Raw genomic sequence first — 12,912 nt, 5'->3', positions numbered from 1 at the left:
GTCCCATTCCACTCTCGTCACTAAGTCCTGTGCAACTTCATCAGCCCGTCATGTTTTGCTGACAGCAGACACTGTCTCAGCTGACCTTTTCTACCACACGTATTTTTTTAAAAGATAAATATTTATTTATTATTATATGTAAGTACACTGTTGCTGTCTTCAGACACACCAGAAGAGGGCGTCAGATCTCATTACAGATGGTTGTGAGCCACCATGAGGTTGCTGGGATTTGAACTCAGGACCTTCAGAAGAGCAGTCAGTGCTCTTACCCACTGAGCCATCTCTCCAGTCCCTGCCACACATAGTTTACGTAGTTTCCTTGCACTCAGAGTTGGCAAATGCATGCGCTTCTGTGAGTTTGAATGCATGGTCCTATCTGAGCACCCGCTGCTCCAAGTGTGTACACAGAACAGGGACTGGAGCTGGGGTCAATGGCAGGCTAGTCACCTAATGTGCAAGGAGCTTTGGGTTGGAGCCCCAGCATCAAATGAACTGGGGGCAAAAGTGTGAGGGAGAGGCAGGAAGATCAGAAGTTCAAGGTCATCTTGCTCTACACAGTGAGTTCAAAACCAGCCTGGGGCTACATAAGACCTGGATGAAGAAGGAGAAGGAGGAGGAGGAGGAGGGGGAGGAGGAGGCTGATTTGGTAGCAAAAACCTTTAATCCCACCACTCAGAAGGCAGAGGATCTATGAGTTTGAAGCTAACCTGGTTTATACAGTAAGGTACAGCCAGCTAGGACTATGTAGTGGGATTCTGTGGAAGGAAGAGGGAGAGGGGGAGGGGGAGGGGAGGGGTGGGGAGGAGGGGGAGGGGGAGGAGGAGGAGGGGGAGGAGGAGGAGGAGGAGGAGGAGGAGGAGGAGGCAGAGGCAGCAGCCCGGTGGTGGTCATACTCTTTTAATCCCAGTCTTGGGAGGCAGAGGCAGGTGGATCTCTTGAGTTCAAGGCCAGCCTGACCTACAGAGTTCCAGGATGGCCCAGGTTACACAGAGAAGCCCTGTCTCAGAAACAAAACAACAGGGGCTGGCAAGATGGCTCAGCGGTTAAGAGCTGAGGTCCTGAGTTCAAAGCAAGCAGAGGTCCTAAATTGAATTCCCAGCAACCACATGATGGCTCACCTGAACAGCTACAGTGTACTCATATACATTAAATAAATTAATTTAATCAAATAAACAAAACAACAAGAAGAAGCTAAACTTGGGGTTCAGATTCCACTTCCCCAGCGCTACCTCCCCCCTTTATCTACACACTGACCTTCCTCTCAGTGTGTAACATTTGGCAGCCGGCAAGCTTTGTCTGTTCCAGATATTCTCAGAAAGAACCAGGCAGTGGGGAGCCTGTCCAGTTGGCTGCAGGGGCTCCTCCCTGCTGAGTAGCGTGCAGGGATCGGATGGCTGCCACTGGTTGTCAGTCATCTGGGATATTTTTACCCTGTGGGCTGACACGCCCACTGATCTCTCTCCACATTTATAGTAACCCGCTTGCAAAAGCTGGTTGCTCAATCTGCAGCCTTCTGGGAACCAATGTGGAAAGGTTCCCCGACCGGTGTGTGTATGTTTGTGTGTGTGTGTGTGTGTGTGTGTAAGAGAGGTCTGTGCTGTGCGGAGGCCCCAAAGCCCCAAAAGTCTAGACCTAGGAAACAGCTGCTTACAGCACCCCCTGCTGGATCTTGGGGAAGGATCCTTTTTGGTTTGGTTTGGCCTGCCTCAGTGTGTGTGTGTGTGTGTGTGTGTGTGTGTGTGTGTCCAGAGATCCTCTTCTTCACCCTCCCTCTCCTCTCCAGGCTGGGATTACAAACACAAATGATCATGATGCCTGGCTTTCTTATGATATTAGGACTTGAACTCAGGTCTTTCTGCCCATTTTCCCGTTATTTACTGAGCTATCTCTTCAGCCCCTCCTTTTTGTTTTTGTTGTTGTTGTTTGTTTTGTTTTGTTTTTTGAGGCAGGATTCCTCTGTGTAACCTGGCCGTCTTGGAACTCATACTGTAGACCAGGCTGGCCTTGAAGTCAGAGATCTGCCTCCTGAGGAATTAAAGGCATTGCCCACATCTGACTTCAAGAATTAAATTATCAAAGAGGAAGCCATGTGTCTGTGAGATTCTGGACTTGTCTGGCCAGTGATATTCTATGAAACCCATGTGACACATGGCCCTTAGTCCTGCAGGCCCTTCAGTGTCCCATCACTCCTAGTTCTTGGAGGATGCTCTCTGTACCCTGTCACCACCTCCTATGCTGCCAGTGGAGGGTGTGTCACCTCTGATCATCTCCAGCCTCAACTAGGCCTCACTTTCATCAGCCCCTCTACCATAGCTCTATCCTAGCCTCCTCTGGGAAGCCCCCCTATGATGGTAAATTATAACTGTCAACTTGACACAGCATGGAATCACTCAAGAAGAAAGGCTGAGGGAGAGAATCCCTCAGAGAGAGATTGTGCATGGGGGCCCATGTGTGGGTATTTGCCTTGATCATTAATTGAAGTGGGAAGACTCACTCTCAGTGTGGGGCAGCACCATTCCCTAGGCCCCGTCCTGACCTGTGTAAGAGTGAAGAAAGCTAGTTAAGCATGAGCCAGCAGGCAGCATGAGTGTGTCCATTTCCTCTCTGCTCCTGACTGTGGATGCGATGTGACTCACTACCGGAGTTCCTGTCAGGAATGGTGACCTCAAACTGTAAGTGAAATGTCCCTTGTTTCTCTGTGGTGCTGTCACCACCGCAATAGAAATGACACTAGGACACCCCCCCCCATAACTGCTCCCTCAAGCTTCCCTCCTCAACACCCCTGGAGTGCTTTTGTACCCCAGTCAATGCCAGGTCGCTTTGGAATAGTTGAGATCCTAACTCTGGTTGTTGGAGCATGTACACACACACACACACACACACACACACACACACACACACACACACACACACACCAGGCCTGGCATTGTGATGGACACTCTGGTCTGTGACCCAGAAGCATGTCCAACTTCACAGGAAATATCTGCCCAACGCCTGCTGCATGCTTGGCACCAGGGTCCTGGGGTGGGGTGCAGGTGGAGGCGCCCAACCGACGCCCTTCCTCCCAGATGGCTTTGCTATCCTGCTGCTTCTTGCAAGGGGCATGGCCGAATCACAGACCTTAGCAACCCCCACCCATTTAAGACAATACACCTGAGAGAGGCAGAGACAGGGGCTTCAGGAATTCAAGGAATAAATGAGCTAGATAGCAAGGTAGAGGCCAGCCTGGGCTACATGAGACTCTTGTCAGACAAACCAAAATGAAGCCGGAGGATTATAAGTTTTGGAACAGCCTGGGCTGAAGGTGAAGCCCTAACTCAGGAAAAAAAAAAAAAAAAAAAAAAAAAAAAGCAATGAGCAAAAGCCAGAGTCTCTGCAGGGGGCGGAGCAGCCAAGGAGGTGGGGGGAACCTCTGTATTCATGTTCACTCCACTGTCCTGCTTTGATCTGTCCCTGGGACATTTGGACTGTCTGACAGGCCGTTCCTGGCTCTCACATGCAGCCTGGGCCTTCTGTTCTTCCCGTAACTACCCAGGAGTCTTTCTGAGATATCATCGACCACAGCTTGTCCTTTAAGCACGCCCTTTAAGCTTTTCCCAACTCTGAAGACAACGCCCTCAATCCTCATCCTGTGCCTAGAGGACCGACTTCTGGGTAATTCCAGTATTGACCACTAGAGGGCGGTTTGCACACGTCGGATGCCCAGTGGCGCCTTTAAGGGCTGGCCAGTGTCCCGTTATTCTTGGGATGTGTCAAATCCGACTTTAACTGTTCACGGGCTGGTTTGGGAATGGCTAACCTTGAGCAATTTTATTTTGTGAGTGTTCCAGAGAGCCTCTCCCACACCAGAAAAATGTCTTTCTTAATCTTTAGCATTTGAAAAGGTCTTAACACTAAGTGGCTTGCTAAGGAGCCCTAAGCTAAAACCCAGGTCTCATGATTAAGATTCTGAACCATGAACAACAGCCATCTGTGCTGCTAACCTCTGTCCCACTTGCTGGGCTGCCTTGGAGCAATTCCCTACATCTCTGAGCTTGCCTTGCCATTGGCAGCTCATGGAAGGGAGCGAATATTAGATTACTGCCATGCAAAACCTCTGGCAGCCTCTATGACGCTAGAACAGGAGATGCATGGCGGTGCAGAACTCAACAGGGTGAGGCAGGACAACCATGACATTGAGGCCAACCTGTATTACATAGCAATTACTTATTTACAAAATAAATAAGAAATAAAAGTGGGTGTGTGCGCAATCTCTCCGGAGATGGGACTACAATAAAAACGCTTGGATGCCCAGCTCCCAGAAAGCAACTATTAGGCACCTGCTATATGCGGAGCACTTTCCACCCTGAGAAGGTGCTTAGGTTCTCTCATTCAGCAAGTGTCCGGGTGGCCACCATGTGCCTAATGCCCTTCTGTGTGTTGGGATCGTGTTGGGCTGGGTTCCCTAGAAGGAGAATGGGAGGCAGAGGCTGGTGGCTAAGGGATGTCCCCGGGTAGAGAGAATAAGCCTAGTAGTCAAGGGCAGCTGTGCAGTAAAGGCTGTCTATGGGACAGAAGTATAACAACCAGGAGCGGGGAGCAGCTTGAAGCAGCTGCAGGTACAGAGAACGGCCACCAGGGGTCGCTGTGGTTCCAGTCACTAGAGCAGAGCGCCTGGCCACAGACAAAACCCGCAGCTACTCCAGGCTTCTGTGGCAGTTTTAAAACCAAGGAACATCTACTTTTTGAGGCTCTAGACACGTTAAGCGTGAAAAGCAAACAAACAAACAAATGTAACAAACCCAGGCTGCTTAAGATACACTGTTGAATATGTTTGTATTTAAAAGGCTATCCCCACTTTTTCTCTCTCTGACTCTTTTCTCTCCCCTCCCCACCCCACTCTCTCCACATGTTCCTGCCGGCCTCTTCCCTTCCCCATCCTCCCTTCTCAATCCCCCTTCACATGCCCCTCTTCCCATGCCCCCAAATAAACTCTATATTATATATATATTTTTAAAGGCTATCTTCAGTTCCCATATTCAGATGCCTTGTCGTGTTGCCAAGCCATGGAGCTTGCAGACAATGTCTATGGAAATAGCAACAGTTCTTTAGCCCAGGAAGCCAGGCACAGGGTTGGGGCGTTCATATGCATCTCCAAAGTAGGTCCGGGGTTCAGTTTGCACAGCTGTCTTTGGGATAATTATGAAACGGTTATTGGGATCTATGTCCTTGGGAACTATGAAATGGCAGATCCTGGGGGCTGGAGAAACAGCTCAGACGTGAAGACCACTTTGGTGTTCTTGCAGAAGACTGCAGTTCAGTTCCCAGTACACATATCGGCTCACAGACACCTGTAACTGCAGAACCAGGGTGGTCTGGCGCTCTCTTCTGGCCTTTATGGGTATTGCACACATGTGTGCACACATTCACAGATAGGCAGACACATACGCATACACATAATTTTTAAAATAAAATCAAAATGGCAGGTTCCGGCCACTACCTACCCAGCGAAGACCAAAGCTGGGCTCTGGCTTCTACATCCCTAAGATGTTGTCATTACTTGAATATTTGCTGTGTACTAGACAGATGGTACCACGTTGACCATTTGTGTTCAGTATTTGTGACCTGAGAGAGTGCTGATGTCATCATTCCCTCGTTTTTACAATGAGGAGGCTGAGGCACAGAGAGATGACGGTTGATAGGGAAACAGGTTTGCACCGCAGCGGCTAGGCCAGCTCATGAGTGCTGCCCACTGTTCCTCTCTGTGCAGCACCCAAGGACTGCCCGCTGTGCTGGTGACCCCAGAAAGAGCATCTCAACCCAGGTCAGGAAGTGTGACCAGTGCCAAGGGACCCCGGGAGGCCTAGGGAGGAAGGGAGGTCACGGGCTCAGGCCCCAAACTGCATCTGTCTAGAACAGAGATTCTGAACCTTCCTAATGCTATGGCCCTTTAATACAGTCCCTTAAGTTATAGCGACCCCCAGCCACAAAGTTATCTTTGATGGCACTTCAGAACTGTAATTTTGCTGCTGTTATGAATCACAATGGAAATACTTTCGGAGATAGAGCTTTGCCAAAGGGGTCTCAACCCACAGGTTGAGAACCGCTGGTCTAGAAGGAGCCCCATTTATCTGGCCAGGCTGCTTTGGTGAGGGTCTCAGTTCAGGATTGTCCCCAGACAGGTGGCACACACTGGGTGAAACGAGGAAGAGTCACATGTCTAAAAATAGTGCCTGTCTCCCAGAGCCTGTCTGTCACAGGACAGAGTGGAGCAGCTAGGAGGTGGGAAGGATTCTCTGGAATTTGGGGGTTAGGTATACAGGTTCAGGGGAGCTGCCCCACTCTGAGGTTTGGCAGTGAGCTGGGCTGGAGAGCTGAGGTACTGGGGCTACACGTGGCACCATTCTGGAGTCAGGTTTACGCCATCCAGTGCTGTGCTTTTGCAGGAAGCATCTTCTATGTAGGAAGTGGAAGGAGCTTTGTGATGTGATACCCATTTCTCTCATCTACTCCCTTAGGACATGGGTCTCCACCCCCAATCTGCCCCTCTTCCACCACCCTGCTTTTACCCTGCCCTGAGACCACATCGCCCGCCACAGACAGATAGGAAAGGCTTTATGTGGAGAAGGACTTGTAAGCTGATACACACAGCACACACAGTGCTCCCTCTGGTCTCCCTCTGTGGCTATGGCTACCATCTGCCCTCTGCTGGGCCACAGGAATGTCTTCTGTTGGAGGGGCAGGGACTCCGTCACGGGCCTCTCTGACCCAGCTTTGTATGGCTCTTGGCCCTGTGGTCTCAGACTGTGGGCAGCAGCTGTTTGGGGGCAGGACATGGTTTCCTCCTGACATCAGCTTTGGCAAGGGAGCAGGCAGGGGTGGGAGGCCAGCCCTGTGGCAGCAGGCTGGATGCATTGTAGCTCCCTGGGCAAGGCTCTATGACCATACCGTGCCCACGTATAATTCACAGGAAAGCCACTTCCTGCCCCACCCACTCCAAGGTCCAGATGAGGGTGGGCGAGAGGGATTTTGGATGGACATTTCGCTCATGGCAATTGGAAATGGTTTTCAGATGTATCACGGAATGTGGAACAAACCCAGGCAAACTTCCCTGCAATCCTATAAATCACCAGCAGATGGCGCTATTGGCCACACGACAGGATTCTGGCATCCTGGATTGCTCAGTGGTAGAACTTGAACCTGGGACTGAAGTAGAAACTCTCAGGCCATAGGCTTACACACTGCAGGTGGTTTACAGCAGGCAGATGGGAAAGGCATGCCTGGCCCAGACGCTGGCCAGAAAGGGTAGCTGCAAGAAGCAAATGAGGTACCTCCTTCCTACCAGTACCTACTATTCAGAGAGGCATGTTGGTCTCTGAGTTCAAGCCTGGACTACGATCCCTCACAGAATTAATTTCCTGGAAGAAAAAAAAAAATCAATGCTTGTCCCTCGGTGCCAGACATTAAAGTCCTCAGGATTGGCGGTGGCGGGCTGTTTTGACAGGGATGAGAATGGAGACACCCAAGAGACTGCTGGAAGCTCAGTCAAAATGCCTCATTTCCTGACACCCGCGTCGCTGAGCACACTGTCATTGAGTCAGGACACGCAGCCACCCGCCCCTGCAGCCATTCATCCCTCCCCACCCCCACCCTCCCACATTTCATTTGCGAGCCCCTCGGTGTGCAGCTCGGCTCGTGGCGGCTGCGGCGGCAGAGCAGAAACCCCAAATGATCTATTTATGGGGCCGTCCTTCCGTGTTGCTTGCATATTGTAATTAAGAGATAATGTCAGTGGAATAGAACGTTGTCACCCAGTAACGGCCTCCCGCCGCCTCGGAAATGTCACGGCAAAGTCACAGATATATCAAGCGTAAAACTGACGTTTGTTTTCAGAGCAGGGAACGCGGATCCTGGGACAGCGATACAGCTGCGGCTTCATTTCTGTCTTGGGGGTGATGAATGCCAGTGGATGGTCGGGCCCACAGGAGGAGGGGTTCTTGTCTGTTGCGGAGACCAACTGGGCCTGTGCTTTGCTTGACAGATGGAGGATAAGGCTGCCCTCTGGGTCCCATAATCTGCTGTAGCCACCAAGGTGGCCCGGGTGCCCTGGCTCCCGGCTGGGCAGTGTGTTTTCTGCAGCCCAAGCTGGCTGCCAGCTGGCCGGGTTCCCCTTCCTGTCACCATGTTGTCTCTGGAGAGCTAAGCTGCTGCTGGGGTGGCATGTCCTTGGACAACCTCAGTTTCCGAGTCACTCCCCCAGAGCCACAAGGGCCTTAGGAGGAGGACAGCAGTGACTTTGTGACTGGGGTGTCTACACTGTGGAGTGGCCTGGTGGGACCACTCCCCTGGCTGATGGTGTATCTGACATAGCCCAGCCCCCAACACATTTATTTATTTATTTATTTATTTATTTATTTATCATATGTGAGTATACTGTAGCTGTTGTCAGACACTCCAGAAGAGGGCGTCAGATCTCCTGATGGATGGATGGTTGGGAGCCACCATGTGGTTACCGGGATTTGAACTCAGGACCTTTGGAAGAACAGTCAGTGCTCTTACCCGCTGAGCCATCTCTCCAACCCTCCCCATTGTCCACACCCTTGCACATCAACCTGCTAGCTCTGTCCCCACAGCCCCTGCCAGTCAGACCTTCAACCCATCCCTTTTTCTTGGGACATCCATCCATTTCCCCATACACCCCCTCCAGGCTGGCCTCCCTGATTCTACTGTGGCCACTCCTCTTAAGCACCCATGAAAAGTCTCCCCAAAAGACTCAACCCCGGGCTCTCCTACCTCCAAGCCTCTGTCCTAATCCCTGCCATAGTCGTCGTGACTCCCCCTACCCCCACTCCCACTCCTCTCCCTCCTCTTTTGCACTGCTGGGTATGGAACCTAGGGCCTTGTGCATGCTAGGTAACCACTCTGCCCGTGATGGACCCATGGGGACCAGGCTGGTGGCGGAGCAGAGCACAGAGTGATTGCTTCCTGGGTGTATGTTGGAATAGCTGGATGAAGGAACGGCGGACAGTGACAACTGTATAATCTGTGTCTGTCACTGACTGGCAAGCGGCGCCATAGAACAAGTTGCCTCAGATCCCAGTGACCGAGATATATTTAGCTCCTGCTTCTGCAGGCCAGCGAGGGAGGCTGGGATTGCCCAGAGGGTTCTCTGTCTCAGATGGCATCAAGCATAGGTCCTCAGAGTGCTCTGAGGCCAGATGCACCTTATTAAAGGGGGACTAAGTGTTTACCAGCCTGAGGGCTTTCAACGGTCATGATCCTGATACACACCGGGCTGGGGGGGTGGGGGTGGGGTCAGCTCCATAGTGCGAGCAGACTTAAACTGTAAGCATTAAGTGGCTCCTGCCACTGAGTCTCCCGTCTGGTACTTACCAAGCAGCTGCCCTGGGCCCTGCCATGGGTACTGGGAAGAGCATGCAGTGTACAGAGCAGCCATGTTCCCATGAGGTCACATTTGAGCAAGGAGGACCGCCTTATGGTGTAGTCTAGGTGTGTGGTATGCATACCCAGTGGCTACATTCTTGCCCAGTTCAGGTATTGACTGAGTCAACATAAGAGTGGTCACAGGGCTTGGGGGATGGCTCAGCAGTGGCAGCCTGCTATGGACCCAACTCTTCACCCATAACATGGTGAGCTTCCCACCCCATTATCTAGGGGTACAGTCTGGATATAGGAGCAATGAGTGCTATGTTTGTGTGGTCCTTAAGAGACCCTGTATAGTCTCACCTGTGCAACATACACACCATGGGCCCATGCACATATCCTTGGGGGATGAGAGGCAGGCGACAAAGCCAGCCTGGCCAGAGAGAGATGGTGATGGTGATGGTGATGGTGATGGTGATGATGATGAGGAATGGTTCAGGCCACTACGTGTGGGGCTCTTTTGTTATGCAGCACTTTGAGGGAGTAGCTGACTGATACAGCCTGTGGCTTGGTAAATGCTCTCAGTGGTCCCATTTTACAGTGAAGAGATCTGTGGCCTAAATCCATGAGAAAGGTGACCAAAAGCCCTCAGGTGGAACCCAGCCACACTGACAGGGCTCTGACCCAGGCAAGGCCCCAAGCCTACCCCATGACTGGATACAGGGTGCCACCTCCTCACACCCATACACTAAAAGTGGAAGAGAGAGGCCATCCAGCCTTGTTTTAAGGGTCCTGAAACAATGCTGTGTTCATCTGCCCAGCCACTAAGGGACCTCATATAGTCTCCACCTGCATCATAGTGCACAGGACACATACACTCCGGCCTCAGAGCTTGTCTGAGGGATGAGAAGCTGGTAGAGATGGGGGTTGGAGGGGGGAGGAAGAGAACTGTCACCAGCAGCAGACCTCAGCCCGAGGCACACCACAGAAGCTCTGTAATCCTCTGCAAAGTCCCCCTGGCCATGCAGAGCTCCCGGCCTCCCACGCTTGCTCCACGGCTTGGAGAAGATCATATGTGATTTATTCCTGGCGCCGGCGCCGTGAGGTACTCTGCCGGAACAATGAGTTACGAGGCCATTTATCTTGTTGGCAGCTTCTGATAAAACAGGCAGTCTGGACAGACGGGGCCGTTAACGCACGCGGCAACCGAGCTGATCATTTAGAGAGCTGGAGACCTTGAAACTGACTTTGATTGAAGGGGTTTGCAAGCCAGGAGCTTGCGGGCTTGGGTTGAGGGGAGACCCCCCACCTCTGGGGGGAAAATGTGGTGTCACATTGCATAGCTCTAATTGTCCCCACAGACTTTCTGAGTGTGACTTCATACAAGCTAGGTCTCCAGCCTTGCATCCTACCCTGTGTATTAGTCAGCACTAGTAGGGGAAAGGCTGTGGTAACAAAGAGTTCCACGGTTAAAGGCTAGAAAGCAGCAAGGTAACGGTTCACTTGAGTTCTCCGTGTGCTGCGGTCACCTGGGGTTGACTTGAATCATGTCCCTCTCTCCGCGACCCAGACTGACAGCATTATTCTGTGGGCTGCTGGCTGAGCCTAGAGAGAAGCTGTATCTTCTGCAGCTCACACTCATAATTGTGTGTGTGTGTGTGTGTATGTGCATGTATGTGTGTGTGCATGTGCTATGTGTAGGATATGTATTTATGTATACCTGTGTTTAGGTGTATGTATGTTAGTGTGTGTGTATGTGTGTATGTATGTGTATACATATGTGTATGGTATATATGGTATATATGTGTATGATATGTGTATCTATGTGTATGCACTAGTCTGTATATTTGTGTATGTATGTATATGTATGTATGTGTATGTATGTGAGTGTTGTATATGTGTGCATATCTGTATGTTTGTATATGTATATATGTACATGTATGTGTGTGAGTTTATATATGCATGTGAATATGTGTCTATGTGTATATATCTGTGTATTTGTAAATGTATATGTGTATATGTATGTATGTGATTCTGTATATGTGTATATGCATATGTGTATATGTTATATGTATGTGAGGATGTGTAAGTATCTGTGTATGTGTATATATATGTATATGTATGTATATGCATATGTATGTTTGTGTCTGTATATATGTGTGCACATATGTGAATGTATATGTATGTACATGTATATATATGACTATATATGTGTATATGCATATGTATGTGCACATGAATATATATGTGAGTATGTGTATGTACGTATGTATATATGTATGTTGTGTATGTGCATGTATGCATGTGTGTGTGGTGTGAATGGAGACACTGGGTGTCTTTCTCAATCACTCTCCACCTTTTTTTTTTTAAGATTTATTTATTATTATACATAAGTACACTGTAGCTGTCTTCAGACACACCAGAAGAGGACATCAGATCTCATTACAGATGGTGGTAAGCCATCATGTGATTGCTGGGATTTGAACTCAGGACTTTTGGAAGAGCAGTCAGTGCTCTTACCCACTGAGCCATCTCGCCAGCCCACCTCTTTATTTTTTGAGACAGGGTCTCTCATTGAACCTGGAGCTTGCTGATTCAGCTAGACTGGCAGCCAGCAAGTCCCAAGAGCCACCTGTCTCTGTCCCCAGCACTGAAGCTGCACATACACGCCTGGCTCTTTACATGGGTTCTGGAGATCTGAACTTAGGTCCTCAGGGTTGCATGAGACACTTCATTACTGACTAAAAGGTGTCCCCAGCCCTCCTCACAATTTTCCTGAGCACCTACTGTGTGTTGGAACTCTATTAGGTCCAGTCTGATCAGTGGCTCAGCCCAAGTCTGATGGGGCAAACAGTGGTATCACTCTTTATGGTTTTGTGTCTGTGTGTCTGTGTGTGTCTGTGGCTGTGTGTGGCTGTGTGTGTTGCTAGGTGGAGCCCATGGCTTTGTGCTTACCAGGCCAGCACTGTGCCACTAAGTTAGCCATGTCTCTAAGCACATGATGCCAGTGTTCTTGTGGGGCTCCTCTCGCCAACTCCTATCTATAAGTCTTTGCTGGTCAGTCTCATGGCCATGCCTGACCTGTGCCAGTGTGGGCCGGGGGAAGTCCTAGTAGGTGGCTGTCAGCTGGCAAACCAACAGTTGCTAAGAGAGAATCCATCTCTCCCGAGCTGCCTCCCAGCCAGGGCTAATCCATTCATCTGGCTTTGTCACGTCCCTCCATCTGCTGGGGAGAGAGCCAAGCCAGGCATGAAGAGCTGAGAGCCTGGGGCTTCTTATCCAGCTGTACAGCCAGCATCTTCCCCAGCGCCTGGCACACAGCAAGGCTCGATATAAGGTGCTGTGACTGTCAATGACTCACATTTGCCTGGAGACCTTCGGCAGTGAGATACTGAGCCAGACAGGACTCCTGACAAAGTGCTCACTGACTGTCAGGCTCCGTGTCAGACTCCTCCCACTACAGACCACGCTTGGGAAGATGCTTACACCTTTACCCAAAGGCTCCTCCCCCCCAGCCCCGCCCCCCCGCTCCTGCATCCGGTCCTCTCT

Source organism: Mus musculus, chromosome 5, assembly GCF_000001635.26.
Source record: "Mus musculus strain C57BL/6J chromosome 5, GRCm38.p6 C57BL/6J".
NCBI lineage: Eukaryota > Metazoa > Chordata > Mammalia > Rodentia > Muridae > Mus > Mus musculus.
Note: the sequence above shows the minus strand (reverse complement) of the source record.